This window comes from Furipterus horrens, unplaced genomic scaffold, assembly GCF_987537825.1.
Source record: "Furipterus horrens unplaced genomic scaffold, mFurHor1.1.pri manual_scaffold_8, whole genome shotgun sequence".
In the NCBI taxonomy this organism is placed as follows: domain Eukaryota; kingdom Metazoa; phylum Chordata; class Mammalia; order Chiroptera; family Furipteridae; genus Furipterus; species Furipterus horrens.
The window spans coordinates 35,561,487-35,587,115 of record NW_028327178.1 but is presented as its reverse complement, the minus strand read 5'-3'; the positions used below and the strand labels follow the sequence as shown (position 1 = coordinate 35,587,115).

At 41.3% G+C, this 25,629-nt stretch overlaps 1 long non-coding RNA gene across 1 annotated transcript in view; it reads left to right on the top strand.

The window, feature by feature from the left end:
• The first annotated feature begins 10,408 nt into the window (after positions 1 to 10,408).
• LOC150002721 (uncharacterized) overlaps positions 10,409 to 25,629 on the top strand; it is a 254,741-nt gene continuing 239,520 nt past the window's right edge. The window contains exon 1 of the long non-coding RNA XR_016512724.1: positions 10,409 to 10,535. This is a non-coding gene — a long non-coding RNA (uncharacterized LOC150002721). The remainder of the gene's footprint in view (positions 10,536 to 25,629) is intronic.

Sequence of the window (25,629 nt, the reverse complement as noted above, 5' to 3'; positions counted from 1 at the left end):
GACGGAAGAAGAGACACCGAGGAGGGACATCAGGAAAGCAGCAGAGGACTAATGGAGCAATGAATGGGACAATTTCTTTGTTTATCTGACAGTTGGGAAAGGGCTTGGCATTTAAGAAGAGTAAAAAGATCAGAACAGCTCTCGTTGGGAATGGGATAAGAAATGAACTGGGGACTGCTGAGCAATAGCAAGGGACCAGCGAGGAAAGCTACCATAATTGCCATCTAGACATCAGCTTTAATGTCAGCTTTTCATGGAGGTCTCACCTGACCGCCCTGGTTTAGTTTTCTGCATAGCACTTAACCGTGTCTTGATTAAGTTCTCATTCCTTCTCTAAGCTGTACACTCCATGTTGACCCTGGATCTTTTTGCCTTGCTCATCGCTGTATTTCTAAGGCTTTGGGTAGTGCCTGGCACAGTAAAAACCAAATAAGTCTCCACTGGGTAAATGGATGAAGGACTGCAATGGCACCAATGAGAAGAATTATGTGACATTCTACTAGTGTCACTCAGGCACCCTCAAAAGTGAAGAAAACAGTGGATTGAGCGTTGGCCTGCGAGCCAAGTGTCGCCTGTTCGATTCCCAGTCAGGGCACATGACTAGGTTGCACGTCAGGTCCCTAGTTGGGGGAGCAAGTGAGAGGCAACCACACAGTGATGTTTCTCTCCCTCTATGTCTCCTTTCCCCTCTCTCTAAAAATAAATAAACAAACAAAAAAACAAATAAATACATTATTTTTTTTAAAAAGTGAAGAAAAAAGAAATGTTATCCAGGACTGAGCATTGGCAAGGTGGGAATGCCAGAGAGGGCCACACAAGGGAGGGACTAAGGGTGTAAAGGGTGCTAGCGAGTGTGCTGTGGAAATGGTGGTCCACTGAGCCTGGCTGAACGAGGAGGGAGAGAGGATGGGGGGCGGGGGGGGAGGTAAAGAGGGAGGACCAGAGAGCCAGGAAAAGAGAAAGCAGGGAAAGGTCAAAAGCTAGGGTTAGTGGGAATGAGTTTCAGAATCAGACGACCTGGTCCATAAGAGGATGCTGCAGTGGGACCCTGCTGAGTTGAAGAGGTGCTCAGTGATGAAAACATCCAAACTGCGTCTGTCCATGGCAGGTGATTGCCAACAGGAAGTGGTAGGTACTGAAGTTTAGCCCCTTCAAGGCACCGTGAGGCAGGGCAGCCTTTCCTATTGTGGCCCAGGAATAGTAATTCTAAGAGTTGATTGGTGCTAATAGAATAAAGGGCTCTGTGGTCAAATACACTTAGAAAATCTGAGTTAGAAAACTGATTCATGTATTGCAAGGCTTCTATAAATCTTTAAAATATCTTAAAAAACTTCAAAAGAAGGTACCATGTTTCCAAAATTTATTTGACTGATGAATTCTTTTTATGTCCTTCCAGGGACGTCACTCAGGTCTACTTTTTCCTGTGAACAGAGGTTCTCAAAGTGTGGCGCCTGGACCAGCAGCATCAACATCCATTGGGAACCTGTTAAAAATGCAAATTCTCAGGCCCCATCCCAGCCCTATCTAATCAGAAACTCAGGGTGGAGCCAGGAACATGTGTTTTAATAAGCCCTCCAGGTGATTCTCGTGCATAGTGAAGTTCATAAACACTGGGCTAGAAAATACTTTGGAGAAAACTGATTCATGTTCATATTTGGGGAAGACTACTTAAGAGGTGGGATAAGTCATTTGTGTTAATGCTTAAGTCATATAGTATAACTTGCAGGAGCTGAAATGGAGAAGAAAAATGTGTGTCTAATAGTCGTATGCAAATGAAGACTGCAAAATTTAATACTAGCCTAATTAACAAATCACATCAAAATATTAATAAAAATGACTTTGGATTATGTATTCCTTTGAATGATTCATACTGTTAGATCCCTCGGTTAGTGTGAATCAAGAGCAGATAGCTTCCCAACATACTTTGTCAAGTTATTGGAGGGGGAAAGGGAAAGAAAGAGAAATGGATTTGAAATTTATTTCCTTTCTTTTCCCTTTTCATCCTTTGGCAGTTACAAAAAGTAACTGTGAGGCCAAAAGGTAGACAAAAATGGAAAGAAAAAGAGATGATAGATCACATGGAAACTGTACCATCAGCTCTTGAGTAACCAAAAAGTGATGTAAAGTATCCGTATTATATGCATGGCTATATAGACTCATACTTAGAAAATAACTTTAAAAGCAATGATTTGCAAAGAGCTTTATAAATCAGTCATCTCAGAAGCACTTTACCCACTGCCATAATAAATAGTTATTGCATTAACACAAATTTATCAAAAGGTATAGTTTTCAAGTGTTAAAAAAATGTATCTGTCCTACTCCTTAGCAGAATAATTTGGAAACGTGTTTATTGTATATTTATAGTGTGCAGAAGAGCTGTCAAAAAGAAATCTGATACATAAATGCTTCGACTACACAATTGAAAAAATAGTGTGATTATAAAAGGAATCTGGGTGCATGCTTTCAAAAGTAAAATCTGAATCTAAGTTTAAATCTTAAAATGCATTTTGATTCAGAATTTTCTTTAACAGGGGAAAAAAAAAAAACAAGACCACTTAAAGAGTTATGTATAGCTAAATGATTGAACTTCTTAAAGCGCTTTAGCTGGAAATATTAGTTTTTAATGCCTTTAGAGATAAAGACATATCAGAAATGAAAGTACAACATTGTGCCAAGATTTGGATGAGCACAAAAGCTTAACTGGAAGAAGAAGAAAAAAGAAAAAGAAATGTTCCTGATTTCTTAAGGTGGTAGTTTGTAGAATTTCCTTCCTGTGTTTTACTTACTCAGCCTCAATTCATCACCCAGCAATATACATGACCGGCAGGGTCCCTGTGACACCATTGGTCATGAACTCTTGTGACTATTTCCACTCAGTGAGGGCAAGCTACAGGGGACATAGGTTTAGATTAGGACGTTTTTCCTATAGAAGACCACCTGCAGTTCTTAGATGGCTAATTTGACTTGTGTAATCTGAGAATGATCCATTTCTCAGAAGCTTTGGATCTTTGAATTACAATTACTGTCAGCCACTGAGGAAGGCTTCGTTCTGAAATTCTGACCCTCTTTTACAGACTCATCTGTTCTCCCAAACCTCCTTAGGCATAGAGTGAGTGGAAAGCAGGCTCCAATGTTGCTAGACTCCAGACTGTAAAACCTGCCTTCCTTCCCAGATTTGGAATGGCATTTTTGATCAGAGGCTGAGTGAGTTCATATTGCCTGTGAGTTCCTGGCTGTACTAAGAGCTGACCCTCATGTCTGGGAGGAAGGTGAGGGGCAGTAAGAGAGCACCTGGCCCTTCCTACCTCCTCATTAAGTGATAAGGGATGACTCAGCCCAGGTAAGCACTGTTACCCAGGAGTGCGACCAACCCCAACTTTTCCGGGCCATTCGCCAATTCTGAAAATGGTCTGAGGCTATAAATACAAGGTGGGACAAAAGTAGGTATAAAGTTATTTGTATCAAAAATAATAAATAATTAATAATACGGGAATAAACTTTGTGTTTTGTGTACCCACAACTGTAAACCTACTTTTGCTCAACCCTGTATCTAATGTAAATTTTAAAGGGTTAGACATTTAACATTTTCTCATACCTTATCTTATACAGTTGGGACATAAACTCCATATACTGTAGTCTCATTGGTGACTCTCATCTCTAAATCACTATGGCAGTTACAGAGAGACTCACCATTTAGCACTCTAATATATTAGAGTCTTGACATCAATTTGTTTTCCTGGGTTTCTTACAGTGTAAGAGACAAAGTAAATAATTTTTCTTCATTTGATAAGATGAATAAAGTAATAGCTCCCACTTTATAGGGTGGCTGAGAATATAAAAGTTAACATATGTGAAGTTCCTAGCACAACGGAAATGCCTAATAATTATTGTCTATTAGTAACCATCATTATTAACAAGAGGCAGTAGTGCCTGAGGGTTAAGAGCACAGACTCTGAAGTCTGAATACATCATCTAAATCCTGGCTCTATCACTCATCAATATGTGACCCTGGGAAAGCTGGGAAAGCTCTCTGTGCCTTGATCTCTTCAACTCAGAAATGGGCATACCAATACAAGATAATATACTGTAAAGTCCATTATGCTGTGTTACATTTTTAATTCTCACAACACCACTCTCAGGGTGGTTGTCATTACCTCTATTCGTACAGACAAGCCAAGGTTTGCGGTCACACAGCTAGCCAACAGTGAGTTCACAGTTCCAAGCAACTGGGAAACCAAGCTCATTTCAGTGCCCCACACAAGAAGGCTACAGATGGGTCTTGAGCTGCACATGGCACTGTGCCATTCCCTGGCACCACATGCCTGCTTAAAATAGGTTATCAGCTTTCCCAGTATTCCTGATTTCTAACTGGCCTCAAGTGTTCTAGGATATGGCAGCATCCTAGATGCTGCAGGTCGCTAGTGCTTTCTTCTATTGATTTGCTTAAGCACACAGGAAAACAGACCTCTTAACTTACTGTATCTTCTCTCCCTGCCCTGCCCCACGACACAGGGGGAAAAGGGTGACTCCCAGGAGTGGATTCTTCCAGCTGCCCCTGCCAAGGAGTTGCTCCTGCCAAGGAGCCAGGGGTGGGGATGGTGGGAGGTAGGGAGGTGGGTTTAAAGTTGGCTCAGACTTCCTTTTCCACTGAGGGTGGGCTTGGGTGAGAACTTAGGACCAGAGGCTAGTCTGAGAATTTGTTAGTGAATGTATAGCACTGCCATCTGCTGGATGGAATGGGTATCAGTCCTGTTCCAATGTTTCTTCCCCGTGTAAGAAACAAACTCACTGATTGCTACGGTGGGACCACAACCCAGTGGTTTTGTCATTTCACAGCATGAGTCCTAAATGTCTGCATATTTTGGAAATATCATGACAACTGGGCACAGGAAGACCTCCATGGGAGTAATCAAAAGGTAAACTGATGACATCTCTGAAGCAACATCCCACTCAGCATCAAGAGTTGTCCCCTAGATTAAATTTGGTCTGTTCCCAAATGTTTGCTCTAATTGGTTAGGAAAAGCCTATAACCATGAGACAGGGCATCTGGAAGAACTTGGACCCTCTTGTCAATGGCAAAAGGTACTTACAGGGAAATGCAATTACCATCTGGCTTTATTCTTGAGTTCTCTGAAATTCTGTGTTCATGTATTCAATAATTATTTTATGTGTGAGCACTTAACCTGTATTATGAACTGAGAAAGCAAAGATGAATAAACATAGTTCCTGCTCTTAATAACACTATATGAATAGTTTCCAAGTGCTTATTATGTGCCAGGCACCTACATCTCATCTAATCCTCAGAACAACCCTCACTCAGATCCATTATTATCTCTTTTATAATGATGTCGTATTATCTCATTTATGGCGACTATCTCATTTACTATCTAAGTGAAGCTTAGAGAGATTAAGTAATTTAACCAAGATAATACAGTTAGAAAGAACTGGAGTGGGATCTGAATATGGGGTAGGTATTTGGGGTGGGGTGGGTGGAGGAGAGAGACGTGTTGACAACATGGACCAATGTACTCCCCCTCCCCTAATACACACAGACAGAGTCTGGTCTTTTGTTTTACACACAGTTTCCATATATACACATTAGCTACAAATTTCCAGCAAAGAGAACATGCCACAAAACAGTATGTGATGATAGCTGTAGAGACTTTGGAAAGATTTACCAGGAAGATTATTCCTTCCTCTAGCAAGCATTTGAAATCTATCTAGTTAACATTCTCTTCAGTTCATAACTCTTCTTAATAGCAGCCTTGGTGTCGGACAGAAAACAAATCCATATTTTGGTCAGCATGACAGAGTACATGTGAATGAATGATTTGCTCAGTAAGAGCTTGAGAACAATTCAGATGTCTGACTGTAACAAGCTCAAACTGCCTTTTATTTTTCTTCTTTCTTGGTTTAAGAGTAGGATGCTGGTGTTGATGGGGAGAAACCAGGGCTGGATGGAAGGGGACGGCAAGAAGAGAGGAAAGGATGAATGGAAGCTGGTGGCAGAGAAGAAAAGTACTCTGTGCCAGGTGCCTATGAACATGCTCAAATAGCTCCTACTGGACATTAAGAACTAGGAGCATGTGGGGCCACACAGTGTGTAGGGATTGGTAGTCAGCCTGCTGGGATAGACCTCTGTTCTGCCACTAGCCTAGTCTTTGACTTCTGGCAAGTCCCATAACCTTTTAATCCTTAGATCTTCTACCTGGAAGAAGGGGTTGCCTCACAGTGTAGCTTTGAAGTAATCCAGACTGGCCTTCAGAGGGGCCATAAATTCACATGGGTCCTTCAGAAAAAGAAATGCCTTTCAGGGTTACTTGATGGTCCTTATCTGCACATCAGTTTACCATACATACTCTTGTTTTTCCTCTCAACAAACCTATCAGGAGGGTTGGAAAGATGTTATCATTCCCATTTTTACAGAAGAAATGGATCCTCAGGTGACTTGGCTAAAATGAGGAGGGTTTTCCATCCAGAGCCTGCCCTTAGGGCCACCTCCATGAGGAACCGCCAAGAAAAGTAGCCTATGGAGTTGAATATACATATCAAACCCCTATGCAGAGAGTGATATTCAAATTGTGTTCCTGGAAGTAACTGTAGCTGAATTTCTTGGAAGGAGCTCCAACGTGGAATTTCCTGGAAGGAGAGCAATGAGAAAGGAGGAAAGCCATCACAGAACATTCATGGCGGCTTTCTTTCACTTCCTAAGAAGTTTTGATGTTGAGAGAAAAACTAATGCCTAATTTTAGGTTATTTTAAAATTAATCAACAGTTCATCAGCCAGTGTTACTTGGGTGATGAATAACACATTTATGGGGCAAAACACAATTTCTTGATAGTGGTACATGTTTGTGAAGTCAGAGATGAGGGAACGGGTTTTAGAGAAATAACAGCAAATGGAAAGAATTAGACAAGATATCAGAAATACCAAGAACAATGTCCACTTAAGAAAAGTATGAAAATGTTGCATTGAGACAACACTAGCCAAGGATCAGTACAAAAAGTTAGAGACATGTGAGGGACAAATGCACTAAGATCTGACTGGGAGGGAACAGAGCTGAGTCAACTCAAATCATACTGAACAAACTTGACTGTGTTCAGGTCCTTAAAAGTTCTATCAATCAGTGATTTGCAATAATTGTGCCAGTGATTTGTATGTGAATGGCCTTTTTAAAAGCATAGTTGAACAGTTAATTTTCATCGTTATTGAAACATGTTTATAATATTTTGAAGCACACTTAATTTGCACTATAAGGAACAGACTTGATTTTGTTTCAGAAGGTTTAACATAGGCCTACTCAGATGATGAATTCCAACTTATAGCTGGAGCTGGATAAGTAAAATGTCACGGTGCAGTTCAGAAAGGAGAAGGCATCGTGTCTGATATACTGCAGGTACTCCATCTGACCTTGGTTTCCCTTGTGAATTCAGTTACACAGGATGTGAATAAGGCTTATCATTGGTACTCATTCTGGCTACTGGGAATGAAGTGAAAGGTACAAAATCTACCCAGTCAGAATCCTAGTGTCTATTTGGTTGACGTGTCAGAGACCTGCGTAGGCATCTGACATCTCTTTCTCCTTGTTTGCCCATCACCAATCCTTTACTATGTCCTGTCAATTTACCTTCTAAATATATCCCGAATTCTTCCCTTCTTTTGTTTCCTCTGCCACTACCCTAAACCCAACTATATCTTCTCTTGCCTGGATGACTATAAGAGCCTTCCAAGGGCTAGGCTTCTATTCACTATTGGTCCTCCCTTTCACTGCCCATAGTGACACCAGAACTATCTTTTCAAAACACAAATCTGATTATGTCACTGCTGCCCCCATCTCAATCTTCCTGGCCCACCCTTTCACACTGCTCTCTGGGTTAAGACCTAAGACTGGGCTGGTCCCTGAAGGCAGCTCTCTCCTCCCAGCCTCCTCCTTCTCTCAACTCCAGCAAGTTAACCCTTGTGTTCCTCTCCCTTTGCTGTGCTCCTCCCAGCTTGGCAAATGCTGTCTCCTCTTCCCTCTGCTTGGAACTTAACTCCCAGTTTTCTCTTTTCTTCTCCTGCCTATCACTTTAAATCTCAGGTTGCAATGCTTCCTCTGGAACCCTGGCCCCAGTCTTGGCCATTTTGCCCCTCTCTGGTTAATGTTAATAGAGTCCCATGTTCCTTTTCCTTCAAAGCACTAATGTTAGTCTGTGTGTTGTTCAACTGGCTTTACTAATGTCTGTCTCCCTATCTAAATCATAAGACTCTGAGAGATTTGGGGAACCCTGAATGCTTTTTCTCATCACCATGTCTCTGGCATCTAGTACAGTGAACTGCACACAGCAGGCACAAATAAGCATTTGCTGACTGAATGAATGAACTTAATGAATATTGGTTGTTATTCTTAAAGGATAATCTGTTTTGTTTTCTGCACGATTTTCTCAAACCGAACTCACCAACAAGCATAACATGATTTACATCAAGTACATTTTTATGAATGAAAAGCCAGAGCACTGTTACAGTGCCTAGGAAAATTGAAGTGTTTCTCACTTCTGCATGAGTAAGCTATTAAAATAAGCATACACACTTGATTTGAAATTTTCATTTTTATTCCCAAGAAGGTTCATTCTAAAGATAGAAAAAAATAAAAGCTCCATTTGCTTGGGAAATTATAGATGTCAGCCCCCAGAAGGTTCAGAAATTCAGTTTCAAAGATTCAACTAAATAAAAGCCTTGGTGAATGATGGTTCACAAACATCCTTCAAAAGACTCAAAAGCAATGTAAATTTTAAAAAGATCTTAGCAGAAAGCATCACATTCTAGAACTAGAAAACAGTTATTCTGATTTTAGAAACGTCAAGACAAGAAAGCATTTGTGTAAGCAACTTATTGCAAAAGCTAGAGCTAAATAGAAGTTTAATTTTCAGAAAGTTCTCTGATACATCTTTCACTAATTACTTTTACATTTAGAAACAGATTGCTTTGGATAAATAATTATATGCCAAAAGGTCCATAATACTCCTTAATAAACTGAATATTTTCATCATAATTTAGTAGAAGTCTTACTGCAGTTACTTTACTAGTAGTTAGTACAATTCGTACTGTAATTACTGAATAGTCTCCACAGTAAGTACCTCACATCAGAATAATCTGGTCAGTAAATCACTATTACTTCAATAAGTATGAACCGAGTTATCATTGTGCACCCCTACTATGTAAGCTCTGGCAAAGAATTACAAACATGAAAATCTTACAGCTGGAAGAGAGACCTCTAGTGTGTGTTAGAGAACTTTATATTGTGCTTTGGGCATAATTAATACAGCAGAATCACTGTAGTCATTTTGAATACTGTGGTGGGAGATTTTTTTTGCCAACTATCATTCACACTCAATCCACTTCAAATTTCTTCTCAGCAAATGTCTAATATTTTTGTTTACATAGTTGCTTTTAAAAATAAACACATGGCCTAAATCAATAAAGTTTTCTCTGCGATGCAAAGTTTTAAAATTCAGCAGTCACCTTTGCAAACTAATTGGTAAACATTAAACCTCCTGTCATCCTAACAATTGCTAACACTTCTTTCCATTCAAGCAGAAGCGGGACTCCAGGGCCAAACCGGTGTAGCCAGTAGACAGCTTCTGAACACCAGCCCCTCGCGGTAAGCCAAATGTCATACAAATGTAAACACGAGGAATCAACTGGCACATTGCCCATGATCCAGGAGACAAATGGATCCACTACTAGTTCAAATTCACCAAGGAGGTTAGCTGTTAGTTTCCACAAACTCCCATATGTTCAGGTAAATTCCTTGATGTAAAAATACTTAATGAATCATCTTATGGCATTAGCCTCACTTTAAAAAATTCTTTATTTTCTCCTTTTCCACATTAAAAACACATTTGAGATACACACAGAAAATGTTTCTCTAAAAAACACATACCCACAAAACAGGAGGTCTCTTAAGGAGTCTACTGCTGAGAAGGTAAAAGCATTTTGCTCATTTTTAATTTGCTAAAACAATCCAAGCATGCTTGGTACCCAGAGGGCATTCTCAAATAAACTTGTATCTCTAGCTGCCAGCTTAGTTGATTGAAAACAGAAGGCAAACGTTTCTTAAAGAATGAGTATGTTAAGCTGTTATGTCTCTCCCCGTTCCACCAAGGATACGCAGATAGACACACACACAGACACACACGAATCAAGGATTTGCTTTGAAATCAGCCAGTTCTATGATCTAAAAGATAATGTAGCATTTGTACCAAGTTTCTTCTGCCCACTGCAGCGCACCTCTTAGCCGGGGCCACAGGCATACTGGACAGTTCCTGCGTGCTGTTCTCCACGCACAAAGCCGACAGCCCCACTTCCAACTTCGCTAACTTAGTTGGCTCCCGCCCAGCCGGCCGCCGAAGCACGGTCGCGGTGAAAACGTTTTGATACCAGAAAACCATTTCCACGACAGTGCAAGTGTTCGAAAGCACAAAGGCAGACAATGTCGGCCCGCGCTAGCTAGGAAGTTGCAGTGCTCGGGCGGCTGTGGGAAGCACGCGTCCAGGTAAGGGAGTCCTGCACCGCAGGTCTGCTTCGTCTTCCTGGATGTTTGGGGGATCCGCCGCACTTTTAAGGCGAATTCACCAGAACGCGCCCCCCACCCCCCACCCCGTTCTGTTTCCAGGAGGCGCGGACTCTTTATTTTCCAGCCAGGTCCCTCTTGGGGACAGGAGAGGAAGCACACTTCACATTTCAATGAAGAGGGACGACGGGGGTGGAGGTGGGGGTAGGAAAGAGGTCAGGGAGAAGCCAAACGGCATCCCTCCCGCCCACCTCAGTGCTCCAAGCACTGGTTCAGACGTCGGGGACAGGCGGCGGCCAGGAAACTGTCCCTTTAAGGGAACCTTGGCCGCCAGAGCGGGGGGGATGAATGCGGGCTCCGGACTTGGCGCTGCAGGCACCGCGGCGTGGAGGCGAGCGCAGCAAAGCCACAGCCATTACCTGCAGCGCTCCCATCCTTCCCCCACCTCAGGGCCCCCTCCCCCATCCCCGCCTCCCAAGGAGACTTCTAATTCGGAGCATGTGCCAAGCCCTTTATCTGGGAAGCAAGAGGAATGAGAGCTTTTTAAAAATAAAAGAAACGTTTGCATCTAAAGGGGGAGGGGGAGTGGGAAAGGGCGGGAGTGGTGGGTGGGGGCTTTAAAGGCGCCCTGGTGGGCGGAGGCGGTGAATCCGGATCATCCCGGCCGGAGACAGACGGCGGACAGCACTGGGCACTGCTGTCGCTCACAAAGGGGAGCGGCGCGGTCCGGCCCGAGCAAGAGGGGAAGAGAAAACCGCCTCGGGGGCCCCATCCGCTCCGCAGCCACAATGGCGTCTTTCACGGGGCGTCCGGGGGCGCCAGCGAGGTTGCCTGAGGGCAGGGGGCGGTGGTTCTCTCCTTCCCTAGTGGGAGCGGAGCCCCGGGGGCCGCCGCCCCTGTGCGTCCCGCAGGGCGGTGCGCTTGGCTGGGGGTGCTCCGGCCCCCGCCGTCCGTGGCGGCGGCTGGTCGGGGCCAGCGGCGCTGGGAGGCTCCCGGCGGGGCTGGTTTTCATACGCGGAGCTCTGCGCCGGGGAAGAAAGGGACGCGCGCGATTCGGGCGAGGAGGGAGGAGTGAGGGGAGGGCGGGGGGAGAGCCGCTGCAAAGCGGCCGCCAGAGAGGCTGGCGCGCTAGCGGCGGGCGGGCGGCGCTGGCACTGGCTCCGAGAGCCGCGGTTGCTCCGCTCGGAGTTCCCGAACCGGGCCCGGAGATCCGGAAGCCCGGCCCCGGCGCTTTGGCTCCCAGCCCCCGGCTCAGGCCCCTTCGGCCGCGCCCGCTCCTTCTGCCCGTTCCACCTCGCTCGCTCCCGCTCCCACTCGAGAAAGAAAGCCGAGAACCGGCAGGAGCTGCCCCGGAGGAGCCGGCCGCGGGTCCGAGCGGATACCGAGCCGCCGTGGCGGGCTGTGTGTGCGCGAGTGTGCCGCGCTCTCGCCCCATGCCTGGCACATGCGTAAAAGCGAGTTGCGCCCAAAGTCCCAGCCATACCCTCCTTAGCAAATAATAACAAACCCAAACCGTCAGATCTTACCTGAAACATTGAAGCACAAAGTCTCTCTCCAAGTCCCCTTTTCCTTTTCCTCTCCCCCCTTTTCCGATTTCTCTCCCAGCGATCTGCTCGGCTCGCCACACCAGAGAGAAATGCAATAGCTTGGCTAAGGTAGACAGAACAAAATACAGAGAAGAGTTGCTCCAGGGCTTTGAAACCCCTCAAGGCAAGGATCAGGATACAATTAGCTCATGCCTCTACCTCCAGTCTAAATCAATCTCCAAAATAAAACTTAAATCAAATTAACTGATCACAGGGCAGACAATTGATCTCCTTCAAAAAATAAAGGTCTACACATACGTATAGATAAATATATACATATAGGAAATTTTTTCCAGATTTTTTTTTTTTTGGTGGGAAAACAGTCTTATTCCAGCCTCCAACTTGCTTTTTACCCTCCTCTTGCACAGAAAAGCTGATTTTAATCGTTGTGATTAGTTTTGATGTAACGTTTCCGCAGGCGATTTCTGCAAATGGATGGAGTGTTTCTTTGCCAAAAGAGGGAAAAGCAGCAGATGATGATAATTATAAGGATTGTTGGTTGTTTCTTTTTATTTGTGTTTAGGGCTCTCTCTCTTCACTTTCTCAAGTTGACCTGACATTGCCGTTACACTAAGGTCGCGCAACTTGTTGAGGGGGATCACCGCCCTGTCTGATCAAAGGATAGGTGATAATTTGGCAGTAGAGCAGCACATTTTTGGTTCCTTTGGCGACATAACGTCCCAAATGACGTGGATAAAAATAAGCACATGCAATCTGCTTTGCCCCAATCAAGTCTGATCAGCGCCTGGGGGTGATACACAAACTCATTTCAAATGTTCAACCATGCAGAATTGCAGAAAGATTGAAGGAGTTACATTGTCTCTTTTTTTTAAATAGCTAAATTAAAGAAAACAAAACCTACATTAGATGTAGCCAAGAACCTACAATTTAGATTTATTTAATCAACCTTCTGAACATTCCTCCCCTGCTCCCTGCTCTTTGCTTCTCTCCACCTGGCATCTTTTATAGGGGCGTTTGTATAATTCCACTATTTGACGGAAGTGCTCAACAGAGCTAAAGACTAACATAAACACGTTTCCCCAGATGCTACTCCAGTTCTGACCTCCCCCACTCCTCATCACTTCTTTCTGTCTAGGTCTTTGTTCAAAGAGATTGTGCCTGAGCCAGTTGTTATCTTAATTCTTGTTAGTTGGAGTGGGATGTTTGGTTGTAACTCAAAGGTCACCTCCCATTAGTGTTATATCCTTGCAGGATACTTTTTGAAATGGTATGTGTTTTTGAGCACTTCACAGTTCATTAATTCAAAGACTTTGCTGACATTTCTTATGAAAAAGACCAGCCTGTAAGGACGAGATACTAAAAAAAAAGAAAAGGGGGTGGTGGTGGCTAAATAGAACCAGACATATCCTGTGAATACCTGCAATTGGCAGCCTTATTTTTTAACCACCATTTTACCTTTAGGGTAAGCAACTTCTGCAATACCAGCAGAAGAGGAAAGGGCCAAGCTTTTAAAAATATTGTCATCAGATCAGTGCTATAGTGACACAAGAGACTTAGGTCAGAATAAGAATCAGGTGATGGTAGTGTTTTGTTTTTCATATAACAAATTCATATGACAAAGGTATCTGATTTTAAAATATCAGCCTTCTGTAGGAGAAACAAAGAATGGCTTACAAAATACACAAAACAAAGTCATGTCATCCTTTGCGCATTCCCTCTCCTCACCATAGGTACATCTCCTGATGTGCAATAAGCAAATTTAAATGTCCACAATACCCCAAATTCAAATGAATAAAAACTTCGTTGTTGTTCCCAAATGGCACTAAATGTTAACATATTACTGTAAGAAGAAAGGAGACTATGGAAGAGATATCTTCAGTTATTGATATAACTTAATACATTGAAGGTATGGTGACCTAAAGTGACTTTTAATTGAAGTCTGGGGAATATTGTATCATTGTCCTGGCATGGGAGAACTGGAAAGATTGTTTGTGGGCATCTAGTCTTTCCCATCTTTTCTTCAGATGAGGAAACTGAAGCAGCTTATCCAAATTCACAAGCCAGCCATTGACAGGGCCAAGACTAGGCCACAAAGAGGCAGGACTAGAAGAAAGTTGAGTGGTGTCCCTCTAAAGTCATTCACCTTGAGGAACTATGCACAGCTCTAAATTGTGCTGACAAGGCTTAAAAACCATACTTTCGGAAATCCCTTTCTGTAATTGTCCTAAAAACGTGTTAGCATATTCTTGTAAATATCTCTGATGGCAACCAGTCTTTGTCCTTTGATGTTTAACTTTTGGAACATAACGCCTCCCCACCCAAAATTAATACCAGTTCTGGGAATAAGTGAATAGTGAAGATAGCTTATCCTATTTAGAGTCAAAAAAGAAAATACAACTAAAATCACTGAGGTCAGTTTTCTTATTAGTTCTCAAATGGACTAAAGACAATTCTCAAAATATAGGCAATGGGATTACTGGGACTCTGCTTTCCCAGATAACTGCTCTGAAGGGAATAATATCCATTTGAACAAATTAAGTTTAGAAATGTTTATTTTTTAGATGTTTTAATATTTCAGAATAACACCACATAACTCTTTTAAAGCTTTATGTCATTGACATTTTAAAGTGATCTAACCTATTTGGTTGATCAAAAAATCGGTGGAAATCCCATTGGCAAATAAGCTCTCATTTTATTGTAGTGAAGATCCTAATTTTCTTAGTTTGAAGCGGACTCGAAGTTAAGACTGTGGGGATTCAGAGTGAAAACTTATTCTGTACCATGCAATACAAAGAGATGACAAAACTTCATGACCTTCAGATCAAAGATGATGACAACTTATTTTAAAATTAAAAATAGACTTTTGATGAAATGCCATGTGAAAAGCAGGGTCCATGTTTTGCCAAGTACAAGATACTAACTTACCAACTTGACTTCAATCAGCGCCTGCAATTGTAAAATTACCCCAAAGGACTTTCTATCTAATTAATATCTGTGCAACAAAACTTCTGCATTTTGTGAGTTCTGCAGTGCTTTTTCTTTCCAATCATGAAGAAGTTGGGGAAAAAAGTATATTAAAAATTTTTCTAACCGCCTTTTTCATTAAATAGTTGAAATGAGATCAGCAGCCTAAACACCATTAGCAACACGGAAGACAATGAAACTGTCAGCAAGAAAACAATCTGAAAGAAAGCACAGACCTCTTTTGCCATCTTGCAGGGTCTCACTTATCAAAATGAGTTCCACCACTTTTAAAGGCATAAAAACAATGATAGGATATTTTGAATTGAAACCAGGAGCTTTGTGTAAAAAAGTGTAGCACTATGTTGAAGAAAAGAAAATGGGGTGCTTTAAGGGGAGCAGCAGCCCCTTCTAATGTTAACGTGGGGACGGTTCATTCGGTAGCATTATAGTCACTGAACTCTCAAAGCACAAGTTCTAATGGAACATCATGACGTTGTTCAGGGGCAGCCCTGTGGTATATTCTTGGTGGTGATATGACAAGATGTGTATATTAGTTGCTGAGATGAAATGTGAAATTGAAGAGCCCCTCACTGAAGAAGCGAGACACCCAGATCACAGTTAAAAATTCCACTGCGTTTTCCATCAGGAAGAAGAGAGAAGCCTCAGTGCTTGGGTTCAACTTGGACGTGCAATGATGTCACTAGCTGTGGCAAGGCTGCCACACTTTTCTCCTTGCACGTCACCACATGACAGTACAGTATTTCCATCATTGCTCCAGTAAGATCCACCTAAAATTACCATGAGAAGCCTTGCAACACAGGAAGGCAAATTGTGTTGTTTTATTATTTTTGAGTCAGATTTTTGGAGGCAATCACCTACTTTATATCAGCCAACCTGAGAGCCCTATAATACTATGGAATGTGCACATTTGCATAGAAGCATTAAGAGCTCAAACAGAGGACTTCCAGCCTAGATGGAGATGAAGGGAAGTTGTGTCTCCCTCACAACTAAGAAGGAATTTACAACCACTTCAAAAGTAAAAGAAACAAACAGAAAATCCAGAAAATCGAAACTACAGGGAAGTTCAGCAAAGAAATAAAGAAGAAATATTCAGCCAGAAAGAAAGGAGGGGCACAGCCCGGATGGGGAGAACGGAGGTATGGAGCAGCAGCAGTGGCTGTGGGGGTGTTGCTTGGCAAACCATACAGTTCCTGGAAGCACAGAGAGTCCCAAACAAACTAGACCCAGGGATAACCTCACCAAGACATCATAATCAAAATGCCAAAGGTTAAGGATAAAGAGAGAATTTTAAAAGCAGCAAGAGAGAAGAGGAGAATTACCTACAAAGGGTTTCTATAATACTGTCAGCTGATTTCTCAAAAGAAACTTTTTTTTTTGTATATTTTATTGATTATGTTGTTACAATAGTTCCAATTTTTTTCTCCCTTTGCTCCCCTCCACCCAGTACGCCCCTCTCCCCAGCAATCCCACCTCCCTTAGTTCATGTCTATGGGCCGTACATACAAGTTCTTTGGTCAAAAGAAACTTTGCAGGCAAGAAGTGACTGGCAGGAAATATTCAAAGTGATGAAAAGCAAGGACCTACAACCAAGGTTACTCTATCTAGCAAAGCTATCATTCAGAATGGAAGGGCAGATAAAGTGCTTCCCAGATAAGGTAAAGCTGAAGGAGTTCGTCATCATCAAGCCATTATTATATGAAATGTTAAAGGAACTTATTCAAGAAAAAGGAGATCAAAACTATGAACATTAAAGTGGCCAAAAAAATCACAACTATCAACATCAGAGGCTAAAAAATAAAAACAAAAACAAACTAAGCAGACAACAAGATTGGGAACAGAATCATAGGTATGGGGAGCACATGGGGAGAGGTCAGCTGGGAGGGGAAAGGAGAGGGAGGGAGGGAAAGGGTGTAGGAATTAAGCATAGTAGGAGGGTGTAGAATAGACAAGGGGATGTACAGAAGAGCTTATACGCACAACCCATGGACATGAACTAAGTGGGGTGGGATTGCTGGAGGGAGGCTGCTGGATGGAGGGCGGCAAAGGGAAAAGAAATTGAGACAACTGTAACAGCATAATCAATAAAACATACAAAAAAAATTTTTTTTTAAAAGAGCTCAAACAGAATGAGTTTGTGATTCCTGGTGATTTGGCCCCAACCATCACCTGTTTATAATTAGCCTCTTGAAAATATATTAATTTTCTATTCCACTGTCAATGTCAGGTCTGTAATATCTCACTTTCTGAAAAGGTAGATCTGCTGATGGGGATCCATTTCAGCTTACCCATAATATGAATAAAAACAGACACCAAGTCCTTATACTGATCAGTTGGGTCTTTTATCAAAGTTTCTTCTCTAGTTGTGCAATGTGACTACTCATTATAATCTCGCATTAAAGCAACATAGAAGGTGAATGCAGAAATAAAATGTAATTGTGGTTAGATACCCTGACCCCCATTTTAGAAGGTCTTATTTAATAGAGAAACACATTCATTGGCAAGGAAGTAGATGTGTGAAGAAAGAGTTGTGAAGCACCTGTATTCCTTACTGGCATTTAATATTCTTTGGTAGACATTCACATTCTATATTTGGAATAAGTAATTGCATCTTAACTTTCAGTGTGACCTGATCCTTAGTTTCTTTAGGTGTATAATATGAATAAAAATTCTTTTTTGAAAATTTTCACCTGAGGACATGCTTATTGATGTTTAGAGAGAGGGGAACAGAAGGAGAGAGAGAGAGAAACATTGATACAAGAGAGAAATATTGCTTGATTGCCTCTCCTATGAGCCCCGAGACTGGGGACCGAACTCGTAACCTAGGCATGTGCCGTAACTGGAAATCAAACCCGTGACCTTTTGGTTTAGGGGATGACACTTCAACCAACTGAGCCACACTGGTCTGGGCTGGATGAAAATTCTTATGAGGCCTTATTTTGTAGTTAAATAGGATAATATGTAGCTTCACTGGAGAGGACACTCCAGCGTCATCGCAAGATGTCGATTCAACACGGGAGGAGACAGATACCGTGTCACTCACGAGTCGGACTGCACAGCCACTCTCGGCGGTGCAGATAGACTCTTAAGAAGCTACACCATCGTCTCTTGAGACGGACGGCTGCCGACGACGATGTGGGAAATATTTAAAATTGTGCCTAGCATACAGTGAGTTCTTAATAAGTGGTAGTGATTTATAGTAGTTGTTGAATAAATAACACAGTCCCTAGCAGACTGTTACTGTTTAAGTTAATAGCACAGAAGAAAAATATTTATGCAATGAGAGATACCTAATTTATTGAAATTTTTGCACCTGATAATTTTTAAGAATAATAACTAAATCTCATTTTATTCTTTTATCTAGAAATCATATGGACACCTCACTTTCTCCTGTAAAATAATGAGGGAAAATTTTCTCCAAGGTAAATTTTAGCTATGACAAATTATATATCTATGATGTTGCATGCTAAGGAACACTCTTTTTGTTCCTTTGAGGATCCTTGATTTTAACAAGACTGCCTCACATATATAAAATAATGACTAAAGCATTTTATATAAATTGCTTGTACAAGAAATGGGACTCATGTAGAACTCTACCATGAAACTCTTTCTTCAGAATTATTTGCTTTTTGCCTTTCAAGAATTACAGAATCAGTACAAACAAGTGCTTTAAAAGCAAATACATATACATAGTTTTGAAAATCAGAAGACATGAAGTTCAAGGCAGATTCAAATCTCTAAAGAATCATCCAATCCATCAATCAATCAATCGATCACATTACCCAGTTTTCTACCTTCTCCAGTTTATGCAATTTCTTCTTCCCCAAACTTTAGATCTTATCCTTTTCAGATTGTTCCATGTTATCTGGTAGGCTATGCAATGGTTTTTGTAGGGAAATATTTTTAATAAGATACATTTCATTAAGATATTTTGTTCTATTTTGTATTTCAGTGTCTCATAGTAGCCAGCTGGCATTGGACGGTACCGCTGTCTGCAGTGTAATCTATCTCAGGCACAGCCGATTCGGTAGAGAACCACTTAGCTGTGCTTCACTGTTCTTCTGTCTGAACCAAGGCCGTTCATGAGAATCCCCATAGTACAATTGCGGTCCCTCGGGGGCACCGTATACATTTATGTAAGTTATCTCTTTGTGCACCCTTTGGGTGTCAGAACTTCTCAGCTTTGCTAACCATAAAATATCTGCCTTAAGCATATTACTAACTTTAAAACTCTAATGATATGGATGTCATATTTCAATTTTTTAAAAACCTTTCCCTGCTCCATCCCTGAAAAAACCCTATAAAACTTATCCAATGGAATCATCCTGTGGTTAAAAACATAAGGTTTACTTAAAAGAGAAAGAATCATGAACATGCTCTAGTTAAAAACAAACAATTCCAAAAAGAAAAAAATATATCTGGTCAAAAAATAATAATTAAACAAGAAACAAATGTATTACGCTTCAAATTGCATTAAGAGCCACTATAAACAAAATTGCTGCAGGAAGCAAGAATCTGTGTATTTTCTTCAAAGTTACCAAGAAAGAAAGCAGTTTCTAGAGTCTTAATGAGCATAATCCTGATCTGTTAAAATGGGCACTGGGAGGAGGGGAATGAATTGTCAAGACTATTAAACATGAGAGTTTAAATGATTTCAACATTGTTCTTAATAATAACATTAATGATGGTAGTGATAAGAAACAGTTATGAATGATGGTAGGGAACTTACATTGTGTAAAGACCATCTGGCTGTGAGAGTCAGACATAAAACTCTAAAATTAAATCCTCAATCTGTCCCTGTAAGGTTGCTTTGTAGATAATGGATATCTTAATTTTTAAAAAGAAAAAAAGGCATATCCATTGTACCAAATGTATAGCGGCTCCTGCTGAGAAAACAAAGCTTGCATGTCTATTTCTTTTCTAATTGTTGTTATCCCTAAACAAAACAAAGACTCTGAAAGAGCTTATAAGTTAATGATAGTAACTTATCAGCCTTTTATTTTATTTTTTTGCTTCAGGAGATTTTTGATAGGTAAAACATTATTATAATACTATTCCTCCTCATTTACCCAAGTTGGGGCGGGGGGGCAAGAATTTCCACAGGTTTTCTCCTTACAATAAAGCCTACTGAAATAAATTTGGGGGGCTTTGGAGGGCCTAAACTTTTGTCTACAACAGACACATCATTTAAAATTTATATTTATGTAGTAATGAGAAATATCAAAGAGAAAGCACCTCACTCAGAACTTGGAAAATGGACAGTATTAGTAGATATGTCATTTTAGTTTTATTTATGATGCCCAGGATTTAGCTATTTCTAATTTTTAGATTCTCTGTCAAAATATAGTGGGGATAAAATGACAGAAATTTTCTGATTGCACTTATATGAGGTACCTAGAGTAGTCAAATTTATGCAGACAGAAAGTAGGTCTGTAGCTACTGGGGCGGTGGGGAGAGAAAGGAATGGGGAATCATTGTGTACAACAACCTGAATGGACTTAACACCACTACACTGTATACTTAAAAATGATTAAAACGGTAAATTTTTTCTTATCTATATTTTACTGCCACCACCACAACAAAAAAGAAAGAAAAAACTATGCCAATATCTCTAAAAGAAATGTGGTGGGTGGGTACAGTGTGTTAGAAACCAAAACCAAAACAAGGTATTCGGTTCTCTGATCTCCTTCTTACCTAGTTGTTCTACTTGTAACACATGGCAAATGAGTTGCACCTGATTGCGGCTGCTTATCAAGAAGCGGGACAGAAAACCCAGCTCTCTCTTGGCCACAGCATTGCGTTGAAGACCCAACTTGAGTGTGAGCTCAGACAGATTATTTCACCACTTGGTATCCAGATCAACTAAATGACCCATTCATTGAAGATTCCTTCACTGTGATATAATAACTTGAGTATTCTGAGTCAGGTCAAATCCCTGGAACTTGCTGAAATTTCCCAGGGTTTCCTCCTATGGTAAAGCCTACAAAAAGAAAAATTATGGGCACGGGGTGGTGGTGGTGGTGGTGGTAGTGTGTGTGGGTGGGCGGGAGGCTAAGCCTTTGGTCTGCAATAAATACATAATTTAAAGCATCTTTATATAGTAAAGAGGTACTAAAGAGAAAGCATCCATGTCTGGATACTTGGAGTTATATAAGCAAAACAGCTGGCTGTTTCGCAATATTTTATTTTATTTTAAAAATATTTTATTTTATATTTTAGAGTGGAAATGAGGGAGAAGGAGAGGGCAAGAAACATCAACGTGAGGGAGAAACATCAATTGGTTACCTTTCATAGGCACTTCAGGAGACTGAACCTACAACCCAACCATGCGCCCTGACCAGAAATCAAACCAGGGACCTTTTGGTTTGCAGGATGATGCCCAAACAACTGAGACACGCTGGCTGAGGCTCACAATATTTTAGACGTGTCCTTTATGTTTGTCATTGTACCTGAAAAATGCAAACTCTAAAGCAGCTTGTAGATTAGTAAAATAATTAACTAAACTAAATCATTTGCCACGTTAAGAAGGGAATCAGAGAACTAGATGCCTTTTAGAATTAAAAAAATTAGAAAGCTATGTTTTTACTTTTGAACTCCTCCTGGGGTTTGGGTTGAATTGGATCAACCACCTATAACCACAGCTTTAGTTTTCTTGCTTAACTTCTTGTGGTAATCAAGAGATGCTTAGATCTGTCCATTCAGCCTAAATACCCACTTCCTTTGGCCTCATAGTAACTTGTCATAAATTTGTTGGTGTCCTTTTATTTCTCAGAAATTGGTTATTTTTAATTCCCAGACAATAGCAGAGAAATCTTTAGATTTTAGAGTAAGAACACATTTCTCCAGTTTCCTTCATTTCCTGTAAAAGTGTCACTCTCTGGTTTCTAACCCTACTTAACCTAAAAGCTGGCCTTCGTCTATGGTTTGTCTTTTATTATTTCTTGTGGTTTCTCTGTAAGAAATGTTGGTGCTAATGGCAGAGTGGCCTGTCATGATCAAATTAGATAAGCTGGTATTGTTAGACAAGTTGGTATTATTCAAGTTGTCCTCCCAGAATTGTTTCTTGGGTCTCATAGAAGCTCATCTAAGCCAAAGGGAGAATCTGGAACAGAATGAGAAGTTTGAGCTAGAAAAAAAAAATAAGCCTATAGTAGAAACTTAAGAAAATATTTTAAATGGATAATGAATATAATGAATAAATTGAGAGACAGACCCAACTCAGACTGCCCACTTCTCTGCAGGTTTATGGGGAGTAGGATTGGGGCTGGAGAATGAATAAACCTACTTCTCCCTTTCCTCCTTTGGACTCTTAGAAGTCACAAGTTCTCATGGCCATTCCCTGAAGAACTAGAAAGGAAAATCATAACATGATAGGTGGAATTGTGGCAGAGCTAGTTAAGGCTAAATTTATCATAGATTAAAATATAGATTCAAATTTGTATCAAGATGCTTTAAAATTATACATGTTGCCTAAAAATGGAGATTCACATTATCATCTTAATTTATGATCTTTTCTAACTTTACTTATTCAGACTGCGACAATAAGAAATTATATATGTATAATTTACCAAACACTGTCACCTCCATTACTTCATTTGGTCTTGTCAACCCGGAATGTTATCTCAGTTGTGTTGAATATGAGGAAGAAGAAAGAGTGATCCCTGAAAGTGGTGTACCAAGAGGCAGAGTCTTCTCCTGGCTCCAAGACCAGGGCTTTTCTGCCAGACGAGAACTTGCATTCTTACTAGTCATAACCAGTCATTTGCTCTCAGTTATGCCTATTATGTACTCTTCTTTGATTTCTTAAGACAAGAACAGAGTCTTATAGGAAGCATATGTAGAATGACATAGTGAATGAAATTTTCAAATAATTCATTCTATGCCACAGTAGTCAGTGAGTAAAACAAGAGGAATCAAATTAGCCAATTTCTATATCCATAAGATATCAAGCTCCTAGTTTGAGTGATGAAACAGGGGAGTGACTTCTCCCTCCCTTTCTTCCTCATCCTCCTTTTTATTCCTTCTCTTTCTATGAAGACTTTGACTCTTGGAATTGTTCTGATATCATCCCCTTGAAATATCACGATGATTTCTTTACAGAGAGAGCCTGGTCTCTGGGAGGAGTTTATATGCTCCAATGTGTTGGTGGGTTAGTCAAACCCACATCTCCATTCATCAGACAAGGTGCAGCTATCTTTAGGATCCTCAGTAAAACCTTTCTGCCCTGTGAGTGAGCAGGGCTGACTTTGCCTTGAAGGAAGATAAACTATATATTAATGATATAGTTGAGCCTCTCAGTAAATAGCCTATGCCCACCCTCATTTTTTTTTTTTTTTTAACTAAAGGAGGCAGGCAGGTAGTCAAGTAGCAGAAAATATCTTCTCCATATTGCTATGCTGATAAATACTCCTGCGAAATCTGTGCTAGGGTATAATCCCTGTAGCTTGGCTTAGCTCCCAGGGTCCCATGTGGGGGATGCCTGGAGGCCGAGTGGATGCAGCTTGGACATGAGAGGGCAGAATATAAGGTCTCCATTCTTTGGATACCCCATTTATACTCTCTCCCCGATTATTTTTAACTTGCTTCACATCTTCTCTTTCTCAGCACCTCCCCGCATCCTCTGTTGGGAACAAATAAAGGGAAAGGTGTTTCCCAACCAAAGCAAGTTCTAGACAAACATCTTCACAACCTAATTAGCTGGCTCTTCATTTCAGAGAAACTTGACTGTGTATGCTTCCTAATTAGACGAGAAGAAACCTAATGGCAGCCCTGACACTGCCTCCCCCGAGGCAGTCTGTGTGCCCAGAACAGCCACTGTCCAAAGGAAACCATGGCTCCTTGTCTCCAGCTTCAGTTAAAATGGAACCTTTTATAAGATGAAGGCCTTGCACCCCCTGCCCAGTTAAACATCATGCATCAGATCAGAGAACAATGCTGCAGAGGTTTAAGTTTAACTTTCAAGTTCTCATACTCTCCCAGTTTTCTTTTCTCTGCCTATACTGTGTCTGTGTGAGCAATTTCATAAAAATTACAGGTGGGGGTATGCACCTTTCCCTTTGAAGAGGGAAAAAGAAATGGTTCCTGAAAATAAAAACAAATTCCATTATTTTTTTTCATGAATCTAAGATTTCCCAAACTGAATAGGACCCTGCTCTGGGTAGTCAGGAACCTTGCCTCTGGCAGAGGCCACGATGTAATAAATATATCAGGGTGAAGGAAGAGGAGGGCGCCTCACACACAAAGCCAGTTGTACCATTTTATATAAAAAGGAAATATCTGTCCCAAGCCCCATGGGTGGTCTCATAGCCTAAAGCATCAGAATTGATTACCCTTGGCTTGCTTAATTCCACATGTCCTTGGTAGTCAACAAAAGGCCTGGCTGATGTGGAATTCTAAATTCCACGTTCAGAGCTATAGTAACTGCCTGGACAATAACAAGAGAAGTTTCAAAAGAGTATGAGTCCAAGCCACCAACTCCTAATATGGAAAACAAGCTAGTCAACCATTATGCCCACAGCCTTGATGTTAGGCAGAGGGGCCGCTTCTCCCCTTCACACTCAGGAAGGATGCATGCTGCAGCACAAAGAGGCAGAAACCCTCCTTTACCTGTGCTTTCTGAGGACATAGACTTCTCTTATTGCTAGAAAGGGCCTGACTCTCAGAAGGCTCTCAATAAATAAGCATATCTCTTCAACCTTTTCTCCCTGCTCTTGGGAGTAAAGACAAAAATTCACCAAGCTTTGCTTGATCTGGACCCCCTCCCTCTATACCCACATGAGGCTTCTCTCTCCCCACTCAGAGTTGTCCCTAATATTCTGGGTCTCCTTTAGCTCCTTCCAGTCAGCTCACTGCCCCAGGGCCTTTGAAAAGGAGAAAACTCCTATACATAGAATGCTGTTTCCCTCTTCTACACTAGGAACTCCTGCTCTCCCTTCAGCTCAAATATCACTTCTTCAGGGAACCCTGCCTTCCCCTCAAGACCAGCTCAGTGCTCTGTTATAAGTACTCATAACTCTCTGGACTTTTCAGTTTTCAATTATGTATTTGTTTATTATTTGATTACCATCTGTTTCCATAAAGTAGGAACTAGATCTGCTCTTGCTTTTAAAATATATATATATTAGTTTATTTTATTGTTGTTCAATTACAGTTGTCCTAATTTTCCCCCATGGCTCTCCCCTGCCCCACCCATGCCCCCATGCCCCCCGCCGCCTCACTCCCACAGTTAATACCCACCCTGTTGTCCATGTCCATGGGCCCTTTCTACTTGTTCCTTGACTAGACCCTTCCCCTTCTTTCCCCCCATATCCCCATCTCCCCTCCCCTCTGGTCACTGTCAGTTTGTTTCTTACTTCCAATTCTCTGATTCTATTTTGCTCATTTGTCTGTTTTGTTCATTAGGTTCCTCTTATAGGTGAAATCATATGGTATTTGTCTTTCCCCACCTGGCTTATTTCGCTTAGCATAATACTCTCCAGTTGCATCCATGCTGTCGTGAAGGATAGGAGTTTCTTCTTTCTTTCTGCTGTATAGTACTCCATTGTGTA